Raw genomic sequence first — 20,010 nt, forward strand, 5'->3', positions numbered from 1 at the left:
CCAGTGAGGAACAAACACCATTGTAAATACAACCCATGTCTATGCTTATTTATTTTATCTTGTGTCCTTTCAAATTTGTACCTTGTAAAAACACTGTATATATATATATATAATATGACATTTTCAATGTCTTTATTGTTTTGAAACTTCTGTATGTGTGATGTCTACTGTTAATTTTGATTGTTTACCTTACTTGCTTTGGCAATGTTAACACATGTTTCCCATGCCAATAAAGCCCCTTGAATTGAATTGAATTGAATTGAATTGAGAGAGAGAGAGAGAGAGAGAGAGAGACAGAGAGAGAAAGAGAGAGAGAGAGAGAGAGACAGAGACAGAGACAGAGAAAGAGAGAGAGAGAGAGAGAGAGAGACAGACAGACAGAGAGAGAGAGAGAGAGAGAGAGAGAGAGAGAGAGAGAGAGAGAGAGAGAGAGAGAGAGAGAGACAGAGACAGAGAGAGAAAGAGAGAGAGAGAGAGAGAGAGAGAGAGAGAGAGAGAGAGAGAGAGAGAGAGAGAGAGAGAGAGAGAGAGAGAGACAGACAGAGACAGAGACAGGGACAGAGACACCAGCTAATGCATGCAGAGCAGAATTAGGCCGATACCCACTAATTATCAAAATCCAGAAAAGAGCCGTTAAATTCTACAACCACCTAAAAGGAAGCGATTCCCAAACCTTCCATAACAAAGCCATCACCTACAGAGAGATGAACCTGGAGAAGAGTCCCCTAAGCAAGCTGGTCCTGGGGCTCTGTTCACAAACACAAACACACCCTACAGAGCCCCAGGACAGCAGCACAATTAGACCTAACCAAATCATGAGAAAACAAAAAGATAATTACCTGACACATTGGAAAGAAGAAAAAAAGCAGAGCAAACTAGAATGTTATTTGGCCGTAAACAGAGAGTACACAGCGGCAGAATACCTGACCACTGTGACTGACCCAAACTTAAGGAAAGCTTTGACTATGTACAGACTCTGTGAGCATAGCCTTGCTATTGAGAAAGGCCGCCGTAGGCAGACATGGCTCTCAAGAGAAGACAGGCTATGTGTCACTGCCCACAAAATGAGGTGGAAACTGAGCTGTACTTCCTAACCTCCTGCCCAATGTATGACCATATTAGAGAAACATATTTCCCTCAGATTACACAGATCCACAAAGAATTCGAAAACAAATCCAATTTTGATAAACTCCCATATGTACTGGGTGAAATTCCACAGTGTGGCATCACAGCAGCAAGATGTGTGACCTGTTGCCACAAGAAAAGTGCAACCAGTGAAGAACAAACACCATTGTAAATACAACCCATATTTATGCTTATGTATTTTATCTTGTGTCCTTTAACCATTGGTACATTGTTAAAACACTGTATATATATATATATATATATATATATATATATATAATATGACATTTGTAATGTCTTTATTGTTTTGAAACTTCTGTATGTGTAATATTTACAGTTAATTTGTATTGTTTATTTCACTTTATATATTCACTTTATATATTATCTACCTCACTTGCTTTGGCAATGTTAACACATGTTTCCCATGCCAATAAAGCCCTTGAATTGAAATTGAATTGAGAGAGACAGAGACAGAGACAGAGACAGAGAGACTGAGAAAAAGAGACAGAGAGAAAGACCCAGGGAGACAGAGAGATGTCCCTGGTAGTTATAGAATCTAGGGAATCTAGGGTATGAGAACATCTAGGGTATGAGAACATCTAGGGTATGAGAATCTAGGGTATGAGAATCTAGGGTATGAGAACATCTAGGGTATGATAATCTAGGGTATGAGAATCTAGGGTATGAGAACATCTAGGGTAAGAGAATCTAGGGTATGAGAACATCTAGGGTATGAGAACATCTAGGGTATGAGAATCTAGGGTATGAGAATCTAGGGTATGAGAATCTAGGGTATGAGAACATCTAGGGTATGAGAATCTAGGGTATGAGAACATCTAGGGTATGAGAACATCTAGGGTATGAGAATCTAGGGTATGAGAACATCTAGGGTATGAGAACATCTAGGGTATGAGAACATCTAGGGTATGAGAACATCTAGGGTATGAGAACATCTAGGGTATGAGAACATCTAGGGTATGAGAACATGTACCTGTTCATCACCAACAACCACACAAAGAGAGTCTTAATTCCAGATTCAACATTAACCCTTCAAGTCTTAATTTCAGATTCAGCAAGACTCACACAGGACCACCATACTATTGTAACACACACACACACACACACACACACACACACACACACACACACACACACACACACACACACACACACACACACACACACACACACACACACACACACATAAGACGTGCACACAAACATAAAAAACACACACGCATACCCGCTTAGCACAAACAAACCACATGGTTCATAAAGCAGTCCGACCATTCGCCTACACACTGTCTGTCTGTCTGTCTGTCGGTCTGTCTGTCTGTCTGTCTGTCTGTCTGTCTGTCTGTCTGTCTGTCTGTCTGTCTGTCTGTGCTGCATTGGAGGGCTGGTTAAAGGAATCTGGTTAACCAAACAGTAATTGTGACTCCCAGCATGCTCTCTGTTCACTTTGTTTACCAGAGTACTCAGCTCTATTGTTTCTGCTGCATACGGCCAAGGGGAAGTGATGTGCTCATGCTCAAAATCAAAACCCATGTTATCTCACCTTCCTAATACAGCCCCCTTTTCCTAATATTGAGTTGCACCACTTTTGCCCTCAGAACAGCCTCAATTCTTTGGGTCATGGACTCTACAAGGTGTCGAAAGCGTTCCACAGGGATGCTGGTCCATGTTGACTCCAATGCTTCCCACAGTTGTGTCAAGTTGGCTGGATGTCCTTTGGGTGGTGGACCATTCTTTATACACGGGAAACTGATGAGTGTGTAAAACCCAGCAGTGTTGCAGTTCTTGACACAAACTGGTGCGCCTGGCATCTACCTACAATACCCCGTTCAAAGACACTTCAATATTTTGTCTTGCCCATTCACCCTCTGAATGACACACACACACAATCCATGTCTCAATTGTTCCAAGGCTTTAAAAAAATCCTTCTTTCACTGATTGAAGTGACATCAATAAGAGATCACAGTGTTCACCTGGATTCACCTGAGCAGGCGTTCCTAATGTTTTGTCCACTCAGTTTATATCCGTTGTTTCCCAATGGAACATTTATAATACAGTATATGTTCTGGTATAGTAATATAATAATAATAATAATAATATAATGTAACTATAACAGTTAAGAGTATAGACCTAGTAATTCAATACTTTATATTTTAAGTTAGCGTATAGACCTAGTAATTCAATACTTTATAAATATAATTTTATTCTGCTATGCTGGAATTGAACCGTGGCTATAAATAAAATAAAAAACGAAGGAAACACAGTTTGAGAGAAGCGTGTAAAAAACATTTGTCAGCGAAAAACCACAAACTACTCTTTTAGAAAGCAACTCTCCCGAGATGAGACGGAGCTGCATTTTCTTTCATTCTGTCGTTCTGTCCCAGTTTAGTTTTCCCCTCCGATACGAGAAGGAGTGAAAAGAAGAAAACAAAGTAGTCAGAAGAGCAGAGCGGGGAGCCCGTCATTAAATTGGAGCATCTCTCTCACACACATGAAGAGAGGAAAAGGGGAGTATTTTGAATATCTCTGTCATAAAATATTAATTATGGATTCATCCTCTTCTAACTGCTCTAGTTGAATCAGTAGCACAATGAGGCGTTAATATGAAGTGTGTTATTGGAGGGAGGCGTTGATACAAGACGTCCTATTTCCCTGAATATAGACAGAGACACAACAACATCTACAGTGACAGCAGACGATAGTTGCTGACGGAAAGAGGGAAAATAGAAGAGTTTCACCTTCTCGATACTGGGTGGGGCTGAAAGGGAAACTGAGTGAGCTTTGATTAGTGAAGCCTTCTGGATGAGAGGAGGAGAGGAGAGGAGGAGAGGAGGAGAGGAGGAGGAGGGGAGAGGAGGAGAGGAGAGGAGGAGGGAGGAGGAGGAGGGGAGAGGAGGAGAGGAGGAGGAGGAGGGGGAGAGGAGGAGAGGAGGAGGAGGAGGGGAGAGGAGGAGAGGAGAAGGAAGGGCAGGAAGATGAGGAGAGGAGGTGGAGGGGAGGAGAAGAGGAGAGGAGAAGCTTTGATTAGTGAAGCCTTCTGGATGAGAGGAGGAGAAGAGGAGGAGGAGAGGAGGAGGGAGGAGGAGGGGGGAGAGGAGGGAGAGGAGAAGGAAGGGCAGGAAGATGAGGAGAGGAGGTGGAGGGGAGGAGGGGAGAGGGGGAGGGGAGAGGAGGAGGAGGAGGGGAGGAGGAGGGGAGGGAGGGAGGGGGAGAGGAGGAGAGGAGGGGGGAGGAGGGGAGAGATGAGGAGAGGAGGGGAGGGGAGGAAGGGGAGGAAGATGAGGAGGAGGGGGGAGGGGAGGAGGGGAGGGAGGAGAGGAGGGGAGAAGGGGGAGAAGGGGGAGGGGAGGGGAGGAGGAGGAGGGAGGGGAGAAGGGGGAGGGGAGGAAGGGGAGGGAAGAGGGGGGAGAAGGGGGAGGGGGAGAGGAGGAGGAAGGGGAGGAGGGAGGAGGAGGGGGGGAGGGGGAGAGGAGGAGGAAGGGGAGGGGAGGAGGGGGAGGGGAGGAGGGGAGGAGATGAGGAGGGAAGGGGGAGGAGGGAGGGGGATGAGGGGGAGAGGAGGTGGAGAGGAGGTGGAGGGGAGGGTGGAGAGGGGGGGAGAGAGGAGGAGGAAGGGGAGAAGAGGAGGGGAGAGGGGGAGGGGGAGAGGAGGAGGAAGGGGGAGGGGAGGAGGGAGGAGAGGAGGAGGAGGGGAGAGGAGGAGGAAGGAAGGGGAGGAAGATGAGGAGAGGAGGTGGAGGGGAGGAGGGGAGAGGGGGAGAGGAGGAGGAAGGGGAGGAAGAGGAGGGGAGAAGGGGGGAGGGGAGGAGGGGAGACGAGGAGATGAGGAGGAAGGGGGAGAGGAAGAGAAGGGGATGAGGGGGAGGGGGAGAAGAGGAGGAGGGGGGAGGAGGATGAGGGAAGAGGAGGAGGAGGAGGGGGGAGAGGAGAAGGGGAGAGGAAGAGGACAGGAGGAGGGGAGTGGAAAAGGAAGAGGAGGGGCGAAGAGGAGAAGGTGGAGGGTAGAGGAGAAGGGGAGAGCAAGAGGAGGGGAGGAGGGGAGAAGAGGAGGAGGGGAGAGGAGGAGGAGAGAAGAGGAGGAGAATGGGAAAGGAAGAGGAGGGGAGGAGGGGAGGGGAGGAATGAGTTCCTCTAGTAATGTAGCATTATCTATTCATTTCAAGACATCCTGTTTCAGTCACTAGAGAGATGACAAGACATCCTGTTTCAGTCACTAGAGAGATGACAAGACATCCTGTTTCAGTCACTAGAGAGCTGACAAGACATCCTGTTTCAGTCACTAGAGAGATGACAAGACATCCTGTTTCAGTCACTAGAGAGATGACAAGACATCCTGTTTCAGTCACTAGAGAGATGACAAGACATCCTGTTTCAGTCACTAGAGAGATGACAAGACTTCCTGTTTCAGTCACTAGAGAGATGACAAGACATCCTGTTTCAGTCACTAGAGAGCTGACAAGACTTCCTGTTCAGGGATAATGTCTCCTGTCAGGGATAATGTCTCCTGTCTGGGATAATGTCTCCTGTCAGGGATAATGTCTCCTGTCAGGGATAATGTCTCCTGTCTGGGATAATGTCTCCTGTCAGGGATAATGTCTCCTGTCTGGGATAATGTCTCCTGTCTGGGATCATGTCTCCTGTCTGGGATAATGTCTCCTGTTCAGGGATAATGTCTCCTGTCAGGGATAAGGTCTCCTGTCAGGGATAATGTCTCCTGTCAGGGATAATGTCTCCTGTCAGGGATAATGTCTCCTGTCTGGGATAATGTCTCCTGTCTGGGATAATGTCTCCTGTCTGGGATAATGTCTCCTGTCAGGGATAATGTCTCCTGTCAGGGATAATGTCTCCTGTCTGGGATAATGTCTCCTGTCAGGGATAATGTCTCCTGTCAGGGATAATGTCTCCTGTCTGGGATAATGTCTCCTGTCAGGGATAATGTCTCCTGTCTGGGATAATGTCTCCTGTCTGGGATAATGTCTCCTGTTCAGGGATAATGTCTCCTGTCAGGGATAAGGTCTCCTGTCAGGGATAATGTCTCCTGTCAGGGATAAGGTCTCCTGTCAGGGATAATGTCTCCTGTCAGGGATAATGTCTCCTGTCAGGGATAATGTCTCCTGTCTGGGATAATGTCTCCTGTCTGGGATAATGTCTCCTGTCAGGGATAATGTCTCCTGTCAGGGATAATGTCTCCTGTCTGGGATAATGTCTCCTGTCTGGGATAATGTCTCCTGTCAGGGATAATGTCTCCTGTCAGGGATAATGTCTCCTGTCTGGGATAATGTCTCCTGTCTGGGATAATGTCTCCTGTCAGGGATAATGTCTCCTGTCAGGGATAAGGTCTCCTGTCAGGGATAAGGTCTCCTGTCAGGGATAATGTCTCCTGTCTGGGATAATGTCTCCTGTCAGGGATAATGTCTCCTGTCTGGGATAATGTCTCCTGTCAGGGATAATGTCTCCTGTCAGGGATAATGTCTCCTGTCAGGGATAAGGTCTCCTGTCTGGGATAATGTCTCCTGTCAGGGATAATGTCTCCTGTCTGGGATAATGTCTAATATCAAATGCCTTTACTGTGTTGCACACATATCTACACGCACCCACCTACACACCCCTACACACCACTACACACACACCCACACACCTACACACCCCTACACACACCACCACACACCTACACACCCCTACACACACCACCACACCCCTACACACACCACCACACACCTACACACCCCTACACACACCACCACACACCTACACACCCCTACACACTTCTACACACATACCTAGCGAGGTTAATATGTTAGAGGTCAGGTATTTAATACCTAGCTAGGTTGTGAGGGGAGGTGCAGGGGAGACAGAGGGTAAGGGGGAGGTGCACGGGGAGACAGAGGGTGAGGGGAGGTGCAGGGGAGACAGAGAGCGAGGGGAGGTGCAGGGGGAGACAGAGAGCAAGGGGAGGTGCAGGGGGAGACAGAGGGCGAGGGGAGGTGCACGGGGAGACAGAGGGCGAGGGAGGTGCAGGGGGAGACAGAGGGCGAGGGGAGGTGCACGGGAGACAGAGGGCGAGGGGAGGTGCAGGGGGAGACAGAGAGCGAGGGGAGGTGCAGGGGGAGACAGAGGGCGAGGGAGGTGCACGGGGAGACAGAGGGCGAGGGGAGGTGCAGGGGGAGACAGAGGGCGAGGGGAGGTGCACGGGGAGACAGAGGGCGAGGGGAGGTGCAGGGGGAGACAGATGGCGAGGGGAGGTGCACGGGAGACAGAGGGCGAGGGAGGTGCACGCGGAGACAGATGGCGAGGGGAGGTGCAGGGGGAGACAGAGAGCGAGGGGAGGTGCAGGGGGAGACAGAGGGCGAGGGGAGGTGCAGGGGGAGACAGAGGGCGAGGGGAGGTGCAGGGGGAGACAGAGGGCGAGGGGAGGTGCACGGGGAGACAGAGGGCGAGGGGAGGTGCAGGGGGAGACAGATGGCGAGGGGAGGTGCAGGGGGAGACAGAGGGCGAGGGGAGGTGCACGGGGGAGACAGAGGGCGAGGGGAGGTGCAGGGGGAGACAGAGGGCAAGGGGAGGTGCAGGGGGAGACAGAGGGCGAGGGGAGGTGCACGGGGAGACAGAGGGCGAGGGAGGTGCACGGGAGACAGTTGGCAAGGGGAGGTGCAGGGGAGACAGATGGTGAGGGGAGGTGCACGGGGAGACAGAGGGCGAGGGAGGTGCAGGGGGAGACAGATGGCGAGGGGAGGTGCACGGGAGACAGAGGCCGAGGGGAGGTTCAGGGGGAGACAGAGAGCAAGGGGAGGTGCAGGGGGAGACAGAGAGCGAGGGGAGGTGCAGGGGGAGACAGAGGGCGAGGGGAGGTGCAGGGGGAGACAGAGGGAGAGGGGAGGTTTAGGGGAAGACAGAGGGCAAGGGGATGGGCAGGGGGAGACAGATGGCGAGGGGAGGTGCACGGGAGACAGAGGGTGAGGGGAGGTGCACGGGGGAGACAGAGAGCGAGGGGAGGTGCAGGGGGAGACAGAGGGAGAGGGGAGGTGCAGGGGGAGACAGAGGGAGAGGGGAGGTTTAGGGGAAGACAGAGGGCGAGGGATGGGCAGGGGGAGACAGATGGCGAGGGGAGGTGCACGGGGAGACAGAGGGTGAGGGGAGGTGCACGGGAGACCTACTCTGCCATCAACGACCTGACACCTTACTGTAGGCGACCTACGCTATTCTCTCTGGTCCTCTACAGATGCTCTTTATCTGGCTGACCAAACATACAACAGGCTCCACACACAGGAGGAACTTGCATATGTGTGAAAGGTGTTAAAACAGGACAACATCTACACTCTATTTTACTGTGTTTCTCTTCCACTATGATCTGTGAAACAGTCAACTCTAAGTCACTGCTTCATTATCACACTGCAGGTGTCTACACTACACAGTTCTGTTGCCAAGCCACTTGTTATAGTCAGATCAACACATGTTTGATGCAAGGCCTCTCCCCTGCCTCCCTACCTCCCTCCCCCCCTCCCCCTCCCTCTCCTCTCATCTCATCTCCTCCCCTCCCTTCTCCTCTCCTCTCCTCTCCTCTCTTCTTCCCCTCCTCTCCTCTCCTCTCATCTCCTCTCCCTCTCCCTCCTCTCTTCTCCTCTCCCTCTCCTCTCCTCTCCTCTCCTCTCTTCTTCCTCTCCCTCTCCTCTCCTCTCCTCTCCTCTCCTCTCCTCTCCCTCTCCCTCTCCTCTCCTCTCCTCTCCTCTCCTCCCTCTCCTCCCCTCCCCTCCCTTCTCCTCTCCTCTCCTCTCCTCTCTTCTTCCTCTCCTCTCCTCTCCTCTCTCCTCTCCCTCTCCCTCTCTTCTTCCTCTCCTCTCCTCTCCCTCTCCTCTCCCTCTCCTCTCCCTCTCTTCTTCCTCTCCCTCTCCTCTCCTCTCTCCTCTCCTCTCCCCTCTCCTCTCCTCTCCTCTCCTCTCCTCTCCTCTCCTCTCCCTCTCCTCTCCTCTCCTCTCCTCCCTCCCCTCCCCTCCCCTCTCCTCTCCTCTCCTCTCCTCTCCTTTTAACACTTCTTGCTGGTAACACAGTCCTTTGTGTGTGTGTGTAATGTGTTGTGTGTGTGTGTAATGTGTTGCGTGTGTGTGTGTATGTGACTGTGTATGTGTGTCTGTGTGATGCCTAGAGTGTGTGTTAAACATTTGAGGTAGTAATTCCTCTCAGACGAAGTGAATCCCACATTCCAGGGAGGTTAACCCAACGGGAGGAAAAAGCTGTCCTTTCCAGGGAGGTTAACCCAACGGGAGGAAAAAGCTGTCCTTTCCAGGGAGGTTAACCCAACGGGAGGAAAAAGCTGTCCTTTCCAGGGAGGTTAACCCAACGGGAGGAAAAAGCTGTCCTTTCCAGGGAGGTTAACCCAACGGGAGGAAAAAGCCTTTCCTCAGTGAACAGGAAGAGCCTTGTGTAGGTGCCACACACACGTAGTTACGGCTGAACACAAACAGCCAGGGGCTATAACACTCCACGTGTCCCGTGTTTCCCCTCTGCAGGAACATGACCCATAGCAGGCTACCTACAGACCTATACTAACTACTCTACTGTCCTCTGACACCAACGACCTAACTACACTACTGTCCTCAGACACCTCAGACCTAACTACACTACTGTCCTCGGACACCTCCGACCTAACTACACTACTGTCCTCAGACACCTCTGACCTAACTACACTACTGTCCTCTGACACCTCCGACCTAACTACACTACTGTCCTCGGACACCTCCGACCTAACTACACTACTGTCCTCTGACACCTCCGACCTAACTACACTACTGTCCTCGGACACCTCCGACCCTAACTACACTACTGTCCTCTGACACCTCCGACCTAACTACACTACTGTCCTCGGACACCTCCAACCTAACTACACTACTGTCCTCTGACACCTCCGACCTAACTACACTACTGTCCTCTGACACCTCCGACCTAACTACACGACTGTCCTCGGACACCTCCGACCCAACTACTCTACTGTCCTCTGACACCTCCGAACTAACTACACTACTGTCCTCTGACACCTCCGACCTAACTGCACTACTGTCCTCGGACACCTCCGACCTAACTACACTACTGTCCTCGGACACCTCTGACCTAACTACACTACTGTCCTCTGACACCTCCGACCTAACTACACTTCTGTCCTCTGACACCTCCAACCTAACTACACTACTGTCCTCTGACACCTCTGACCTAACTACACTACTGTCCTCGGACACCTCCGACCTAACTACACTACTGTCCTCTGACACCTCCGACCTAACTACACTACTGTCCTCTGACACCTCTGACCTAACTACACTACTGTCCTCTGACACCTCCGACCTAACTACACTACTGTCCTCGGACACCTCCGACCTAACTACACTACTGTCCTCTGACACCTCTGACCTAACTACACTACTGTCCTCGGACACCTCCGACCTAACTACACTACTGTCCTCGGACACCTCCGACCTAACTACACTACTGTCCTCTGACACCTCTGACCTAACTACACTACTGTCCTCTGACACCTCCGACCTAACTACACTACTGTCCTCGGACACCTCCGACCTAACTACACTACTGTTCTCTGACACCTCCGACCTAACTACACTACTGTCCTCTGACACCTCCGACCTAACTACACTTCTGTCTTCTGACACCTCCAACCTAACTACACTACTGTACTCTGACACCTCCGACCTAACTACACTACTGTCCTCAGACACCTCTGACCTAACTACACTACTGTCCTCGGACACCTCCGCTACCTACACTACTGTCCTCTGACACCTCCAACCTAACTACACTACTGTCCTCGGACACCTCCGACCTAACTACACTACTGTACTCTGACACCTCCGACCTAACTACACTACTGTCCTCAGACACCTCTGACCTAACTACACTACTGTCCTCTGACACCTCCGACCTAACTACACTACTGTCCTCTGACACCTCCGACCTAACTACACTACTGTCTTCTGACACCTCCGACCTAACTACACTTCTGTCCTCTGACACCTCCAACCTAACTAGCCGTCCTCCCCAATTAAGTTGCCACCAACCTCCTGTGAACGACAGGGATTTAAGCCACAGACAAACATATGATCCAAAATTACTGACAGTCCAGAGTTACTGACAGTCCAGAGTTACTGACAGTCGAGAGGTACAGACAGTCCAGAGTTACTGACAGTCCAGAGATACTGACAGTCTAGAGTTAATGACAGTCCAGAGTTACTGACAGTCTAGAGTTAATGACAGTCCAGAGTTACTAACAGTCCAGAGTTACTGACAGTCCAGAGTTACTGACAGTCCAGAGTTAATGACAGTCCAGAGTTAATGACAGTCCAGAGTTAATGACAGTCCAGAGTTACTGACAGTCCAGAGTTACTGACAGTCGAGAGTTACTGAAAGTCCAGAGTTACTGACAGTCCAGAGTTACTGACAGTCCAGAGCTCCTGACAGTCCAGAGCTCCTTGACAGTCCAGAGTTACTGACAGTCCAGAGTTACTGACAGTCCAGAGCTCCTGACAGTCCAGAGTTACTGACAGTCCAGAGTTAATGACAGTCCAGAGTTACTGACAGTCCAGAGTTACTGACAGTCCAGAGCTCCTGACAGTCCAGAGTTACTGACAGTCCAGAGTTAATGACAGTCCAGAGTTACTGACAGTCCAGAGTTAATGACAGTCCAGAGTTACTGACACTCCAGAGTTACTGACAGTCCAGAGTTACCGACAGTCCAGAGTTAATGACAGTCCAGAGCTCCTGACAGTCCAGAGCTCCTGACAGTCCAGAGTTAATGACAGTCCAGAGTTACTGACAGTCCAGAGTTACTTATAGTCCAGAGTTAATGACAGTCCAGAGTTACTGACAGTCCAGAGCTCCTGACAGTCCAGAGTTAATGACAGTCCAGAGTTACTGACAGTCCAGAGTTACTGACAGCACAGAGTTAATGACAGTCCAGAGTTAATGACAGCCCAGACTTAATGACAGTCCAGAGTTACTGACAGTCCAGAGTTACTGACAGTCCAGAGTTACTTACAGTCCAGAGTTAATGACAGTCCAGAGTTAATGACAGCCCAGAGTTAATGACAGTCCAGAGTTACAGACAGTCCAGAGCTGCTGACAGTCCAGAGTTACTGACAGTCCAGAGTTAATGACAGTCCAGAGCTCCTGACAGTCCAGAGTTACTGACAGTCCAGAGTTACTGACAGTCCAGAGTTAATGACAGTCCAGAGTTACTGACAGTCCAGAGTTAATGACAGTCCAGAGTTACTGACAGTCCAGAGTTACAGACAGTCCAGAGTTACAGACAGTCCAGAGTTACTGACAGTCCAGAGTTAATGACAGTCCAGAGCTCCTGACAGTCCAGAGTTAATGACAGTCCAGAGTTACAGACAGTCCAGAGCTCCTGACAGTCCAGAGTTACTGACAGTCCAGAGTTACTAACAGTCCAGAGTTAATGACAGTCCAGAGTTACTGACAGTCCAGAGTTAATGACAGTCCATAGTTACTAACAATCCAGAGTTACTGACAGTCCAGAGTTACTGACAGTCAAGAGTTAATGACAGTCCCGAGTTACTGACAGTCCAGAGTTAATGACAGTCCAGAGCTCCTGACAGTCCAGATTTACTGACAGTCCAGAGCTCCTGACAATCCAGAGTTAATGACAGTCCAGAGCTCCTGACAGTCCAGAGTTACTGACAGTCCAGAGTTAATGATAGTCCAGAGTTACTGACAGTCCAGAGTTACTGACAGTCCAGAGTTACTGACAGTCAAGAGTTAATGACAGTCCAGAGTTACTGACAGTCCAGAGTTAATGACAGTCCAGAGCTACTTACAGTCCAGAGTTACTGACAGTCCAGAGTTACCGACAGTCCAGAGTTAATGACAGTCCAGAGTTACTGACAGTCCAGAGTTACTGACAGTCCAGAGTTACTGACAGTCCAGAGCTCCTGACAGTCCAGAGCTCCTGACAGTCTAGAGTTAATGACAGTCCAGAGCTCCTGACAGTCCAGAGTTACTGACAGTCCAGAGTTACTGACAGTCCAGAGTTACTGACAGTCCAGAGTTAATGACAGTCCAGAGTTACTGACAGTCCAGAGATACTGCCAGTCCAGAGTTACTGACAGTCCAGAGTTACACACAGTCTAGAGTTAATGACAGTCCAGAGTTACTGACAGTCCAGAGTTAATGACAGTCCAGAGCTCCTGACAGTCCAGAGCTCCTGACAGTCTAGAGTTAATGACAGTCCAGAGTTAATGACAGTCCAGAGCTCCTGACAGTCCAGAGTTAATGACAGTCCAGAGTTACTGACAGTCCAGAGTTAATGACAGTCCAGAGTTACTGACAGTCCAGAGTTACTGACAGCCCAGAGCTCCTGACAGTCCAGAGTTAATGACAGTCCAGAGTTACTGACAGTCCAGAGTTACAGACAGTCCAGAGTTACTGACAGTCCAGAGCTCCTGACAGTCCAGAGTTAATGACAGTCCAGAGTTACTGACAGTCCAGAGTTAATGACAGTCCAGTGTTACTGACAGTCCAGAGTTACTGAGAGTCCAGAGTTAATGACAGTCCAGAGTTAATGACAGTCCAGAGCGCCTGACAGTCCAGAGCTCCTGACAGTCTAGAGTTAATGACAGTCCAGAGCTCCTGACAGTCCAGAGTTAATGACAGTCAAGAGTTAATGACAGTCCAGAGTTACTGACAGTCCAGAGTTAATGACAGTCCAGAGCTCCTGACAGTCCAGAGTTAATGACAGTCCAGAGTTACTGACAGTCCAGAGTTACTGACAGTCCAGAGTTACTGACAGTCCAGAGCTCCTGACAGTCCAGAGTTACTGACAGTCCAGAGTTACTGACAGTCCAGAGTCACTGACATTCCAGAGTTACTGACAGTCCAGAGTTAATGACAGTCCAGAGCTCCTGACAGTCCAGAGTTACTGACAGTCCAGAGTTACTGACAGTCCAGAGTCACTGACATTCCAGAGTTAATGACAGTCCAGAGTCACTGACATTCCAGAGTTACTGACAGTCCAGAGTTAATGACAGTCCAGAGCTCCTGACAGTCCAGAGTTACTGACAGTCCAGAGTTAATGACAGTCCAGAGTCACTGACATTCCAGAGTTACTGACAGTCCAGAGTTAATGACAGTCCAGAGCTCCTGACAGTCCAGAGTTACTGACAGTCCAGAGTTAATGACAGTCCAGAGTTACTGACAGTCCAGAGTTAATGACAGTCCAGAGTTACTGACAGTCCAGAGTTACTGACAGTCCAGAGTTAATGACAGTCCAGAGTTAATGACAGTCCAGAGTTAATGACAGTCCAGAGTCACTGACATTCCAGAGTTACTGACAGTCCAGAGTTACTGACAGTCCAGAGTTACTGACAGTCCAGAGTTAATGACAGTCCAGAGTTAATGACAGTCCAGAGTTACTGACAGTCCAGAGTTACTGACAGTCCAGAGTTACTAACAGTCCAGAGTTAATGACAGTCCAGAGTTAATGACAGTCCAGAGTTACTGACAGTCCAGAGTTAATGACAGTCCAGAGTTACTGACAGTCCAGAGTTAATGACAGTCCACAGAGTTACTGACAGTCCAGAGTTACTGACAGTCCAGAGTTAATGACAGTCCAGAGTTACTGACAGTCCAGAGTTAATGACAGGTCCAGAGTTAATGACAGTCCAGAGTTACTGACAGTCCAGAGTTAATGACAGTCCAGAGTTACTGACAGTCCAGAGTTACTGACAGTCCAGAGTTAATGACAGTCCAGAGTTACTGACAGTCCAGAGTTACTGACAGTACAGAGTTAATGACAGTCCAGAGATAATGACAGTACAGAGTTACTGACATTCCAAAGTTAATGACAGTCCAGAGTTAATGACAGTCCAGAGCTCCTGACAGTCCAGAGTTACTGACAGTCCAGAGTTACTGACAGATCAGAGTTACTGACAGTCCAGAGTTAATGACAGTCCAGAGTTAATGACAGTCCAGAACTACTGACAGTCCATTATTCCTGTGTTGTACCACCTGACGTATGGAATATCGAACTCTATATTGTTTATATCTACTTATATAAACAGTATAAACAGCCAGCTTCAGTCAGCTGTTCTAGTACTCTACTGGGGGTTAAATAGCCAGCTTCAGTCAGCTGTTCTAGTACTCTACTGGGGTAAAACAGCCAGCTTCAGTCAGCTGTTCTAGTACTCTACAGAGGTATAAACAGCCAGCTTAAGTCAGTTGTTCTAGTAATCTACTGAGGTATAAGCAGCCAGCTTCAATCAGCTGTTCTAGTACTCTACTGGGGGTTAAATAGCCAGCTTCAGTCAGCTGTTCTAGTACTCTACTGAGGTATAAACAGCCAGCTTCACACAGCTGTTCTAGTACTCTACTGGGGGTAAAACAGCCAGCTTCAGTCAGCTGTTCTAGTACTCTACTGAGGTAGGAACAGCCAGCTTCAATCAGCTGTTCTAGTACTCTACTGAGGTATATACAGCCAGCAACAGTCAGCTGTTCTAGTACTCTACTGGGGTTAAATAGCCAGCTTCAGTCAGCTGTTCTAGTACTCTACTGGGGGTAAAACAGCCAGCTTCAGTCAGCTGTTCTAGTACTCTACAGAGGTATAAACAGCCAGCTTAAGTCAGTTGTTCTAGTACTCTACTGAGGTATAAGCAGCCAGCTTCAATCAGCTGTTCTAGTACTCTACTGGGGTTAAATAGCCAGCTTCAGTCAGCTGTTCTAGTACTCTACTGAGGTATAAACAGCCAGCTTCACACAGCTGTTCTAGTACTCTACTGAGGTAGGAACAGCCAGCTTCAATCAGCTGTTCTAGTACTCTACTGAGGTATATACAGCCAGCAACAGTCAGCTGTTCTAGTACTCTACTGAGGTATAAACAGCCAGCTTCAGTCAGCTGTTATAGTACTCTTCCAGGGTAAAACAGCCAGCTTCAGTCAGCTGTTCTAGTACTCTACAGAGGTATAAACAGCCAGCTTCAGTCAGCTGTTCTAGTACTCTACTGAGGTATAAACAGCCAGCTTCAGTCAGCTGTTCTAGTACTCTACTGAGGTATAAACAGCCAGCTTCAGTCAGCTGTTCTAGTACTCTACTGAGGTATAAACAGCCAGCTTCAATCAGCTGTTCTAATACTCTACTGAGGTATAAACAGCCAGCTTCAGTCAGCTGTTCTAGTACTCTTCCAGGGGTAAAACAGCCAGCTTCAGTCAGCTGTTCTAGTACTCTACAGAGGTATAAACAGCCAGCTTCAGTCAGCTGTTCTTGTACTCTACTGAGGTATAAACAGCCAGCTTCAGTCAGCTGTTCTAGTACTCTACTGAGGTATAAACAGCCAGCTTCAATCAGCTGTTCTAGTACTCTACTGAGGTATATACAGCCAGCTTCAGTCAGCTGTTCTAGTACTCTACTGAGGTATATACAGCCAGCTTCAGTCAGCTGTTCTAGTACTCTACTGGGGGTTAAATAGCCAGCTTCAGTCAGCTGTTCTAGTACTCTACTGAGGTATAAACAGCCAGCTTCAGTCAGCTGTTCTAGTACTCTACTGAGGTATATACAGCCAGCTTCAGTCAGCTGTTCTAGTACTCTACAGAGGTATATACAGCCAGCTTCAGTCAGCTGTTCTAGTACTATACTCAAGTATAAACAGCCAGCTTCAGTCAGCTGTTCTAGTACTCTACAGACGTATAAACAGCCTGCTTCAGTCTGCTGTTCTAGTACTCTACTGAGGTATATACAGCCAGCTTCAGTCAGCTGTTCTAGTACTCTACATAGGTATAAACAGCCAGCTTCAGTCAGCTGTTCTAGTACTCTACTGGGGGTTAAATAGCCAGCTTCAGTCAGCTGTTCTAGTACTCTACTGAGGTATATACAGCCAGCTTCATTCAGCTGTTCTAGTACTCTACAGAGGTATATACAGCCAGCTTCAGTCAGCTGTTCTAGTACTCTACTGAGGTATAATCAGCCAGCTTCAGTCAGCTGTTCTAGTACTCTACTGAGGTATATACAGCCAGCTTCAGTCAGCTGTTCTAGTTCTCTACTGAGGTATAAACAGCCAGCTTCAGTCTGCTGTTCTAGTACTCTACTGAGGTATAAACAGCCAGCTTCAGTCAGCTGTTCTAGTACTCTACTGGGGTTAAATAGCCAGCTTCAGTCTGCTGTTCTAGTACTCTACTGAGGTATAAACAGCCAGCTTCAGTCAGCTGTTCTAGTACTCTACTGGGGGTTAAATAGCCAGCTTCAGTCAGCTGTTCTAGTACTCTACAGAGGTATAAACAGCCAGCTTCAGTCAGCTGTTCTAGTACTCTACTGAGGTATAAACAGCCAGCTTCAGTCAGCTGTTCTAATACTCTACTGGGGGTAAAACAGAAAGCTTCAGTCAGCTGTTCTAGTACTCTACTGTGGTATTTACAGCCAGCTTCAGTCAGCTGTTCTAGTACTCCACTGGGGTTAAACAGCCAGCTTCAGTCAGCTGTTCTAGTACTCTACTGAGGTATATACAGCCAGCTTCAGTCAGCTGTTCTAGTACTCTACTGTGGGTAAAACAGCCAGCTTCAGTCAGCTGTTCTTGTACTCTACTGAGGTATATACAGCCAGCTTCAGTCAGCTGTTCTAGTACTCTACTGAGGTATATACAGCCAGCTTCAGTCAGCTGTTCTAGTACTCTACTGAGGTATAAACAGCCAGCTTCAGTCAGCTGTTCTAGTACTCTACTGAGGTATATACAGCCAGCTTCAGTCTGCTGTTCTAGTACTCTACTAAGGTATATACAGCCAGCTTCAGTCAGCTGTTCTAGTACTCTACTGAGGTATAAACAGCCAGCTTCAGTCAGCTGTTCTAGTACTCTACTGGGGGTTAAACAGCCAGCTTCAGTCAGCTGTTCTAGTACTCTACTGAGGTATATACAGCCAGCTTCAGTCAGCTGTTCTAGTACTCTACTCAGGTATAAACAGCCAGCTTCAGTCAGCTGTTCTAGTTCTCTACTGAGGTATAAACAGCCAGCTTCAGTCAGCTGTTCTTGTTCTCTACTGAGGTATAAACAGCCAGCTTCAGTCAGCTGTTCTAGTACTCTCTACTGAGGTATATACAGCCAGCTTCAGTCAGCTGTTCTAGTACTCTACTGGGGTATATGCAGCCAGCTTCAGTCAGCTGTTCTAGGACTCTACTGAGTTATAAACAGCCAGTTTCAGTCAGCTGTTCTAGTACTCTACAGAGGTATATACAGCCAGCTTCAGTCAGCTGTTCTAGTACTCTACTGAGGTATAAACAGCCAGCTTCAATCAGCTGTTCTAATACTCTACTGAGGTATAAACAGCCAGCTTCAGTCAGCTGTTCTAGTACTCTTCCAGGGTAAAACAGCCAGCTTCAGTCAGCTGTTCTAGTACTCTACAGAGGTATAAACAGCCAGCTTCAGTCAGCTGTTCTAGTACTCTACTGAGGTATAAACAGCCAGCTTCAGTCAGCTGTTCTAGTACTCTACTGAGGTATAAACAGCCAGCTTCAATCAGCTGTTCTAGTACTCTACTGAGGTATATACAGCCAGCTTCAGTCAGCTGTTCTAGTACTCTACAGAGGTATAAACAGCCAGCTTCAGTCAGCTGTTCTAGTACTCTACTGAGGTATAAACAGCCAGCTTCAGTCAGCTGTTCTAGTACTCTACTGAGGTATAAACAGCCAGCTTCAATCAGCTGTTCTAGTACTCTACTGAGGTATATACAGCCAGCTTCAGTCAGCTGTTCTAGTACTCTACTGAGGTATAAACAGACAGCTTCAGTCAGCTGTTCTAGTACTCTACTGAGGTATAAACAGCCAGCTTCAGTCAGCTGTTCTAGTACTCTACTGAGGTATATACAGCCAGCTTCAGTCAGCTGTTCTAGTACTCTACTGGGGTTAAATAGCCAGCTTCAGTCAGCTGTTCTAGTACTCTACTGAGGTATAAACAGCCAGCTTCAGTCAGCTGTTCTAGTACTCTACTGAGGTATATACAGCCAGCTTCAGTCAGCTGTTCTAGTACTCTACAGAGGTATATACAGCCAGCTTCAGTCAGCTGTTCTAGTACTCTACTCAGGTATAAACAGCCAGCTTCAGTCGTCAGCTGTTCTAGTTCTCTACTGAGGTATTTACAGCCAGCTTCAGTCAGCTGTTCTAGTACTCTACAGAGGTATAAACAGCCATTTTCAGTCAGCTGTTCTAGTACTCTACTGGGGGTTAAATAGCCAGGTTCAGTCAGCTGTTCTAGTACTCTACTGAGGTATATACAGCCAGCTTCAGTCAGCTGTTCTAGTACTCTACAGAGGTATATACAGCCAGCTTCAGTCAGCTGTTCTAGTACTCTACTGAGGTATAAACAGCCAGCTTCAGTCTGCTGTTCTAGTACTCTACTGAGGTATATACAGCCAGCTTCAGTCAGCTGTTCTAGTACTCTACTGGGGGTTAAATAGCCAGCTTCAGTCAGCTGTTCTAGTACTCTACAGAGGTATAAACAGCCAGCTTCAGTCAGCTGTTCTAGTACTCTACTGAGGTATAAACAGCCAGCTTCAGTCAGCTGTTCTAATACTCTACTGGGGGTAAAACAGCCAGCTTCAGTCAGCTGTTCTAGTACTCTACTGTGCTATATACAGCCAGCTTCAGTCAGCTGTTCTAGTACTCCACTGGGGGTTAAACAGCCAGCTTCAGTCAGCTGTTCTAGTACTCTACTGAGGTATATACAGCCAGCTTCAGTCAGCTGTTCTAGTACTCTACTGGGGGTAAAACAGCCAGCTTCAGTCAGCTGTTCTTGTACTCTACTGAGGTATATACAGCCAGCTTCAGTCAGCTGTTCTAGTACTCTACTGAGGTATATACAGCCAGCTTCAGTCAGCTGTT

Source organism: Oncorhynchus masou, chromosome 19 (genome assembly GCF_036934945.1).
Source record: "Oncorhynchus masou masou isolate Uvic2021 chromosome 19, UVic_Omas_1.1, whole genome shotgun sequence".
Taxonomy (NCBI): Eukaryota; Metazoa; Chordata; class Actinopteri; order Salmoniformes; family Salmonidae; genus Oncorhynchus; species Oncorhynchus masou.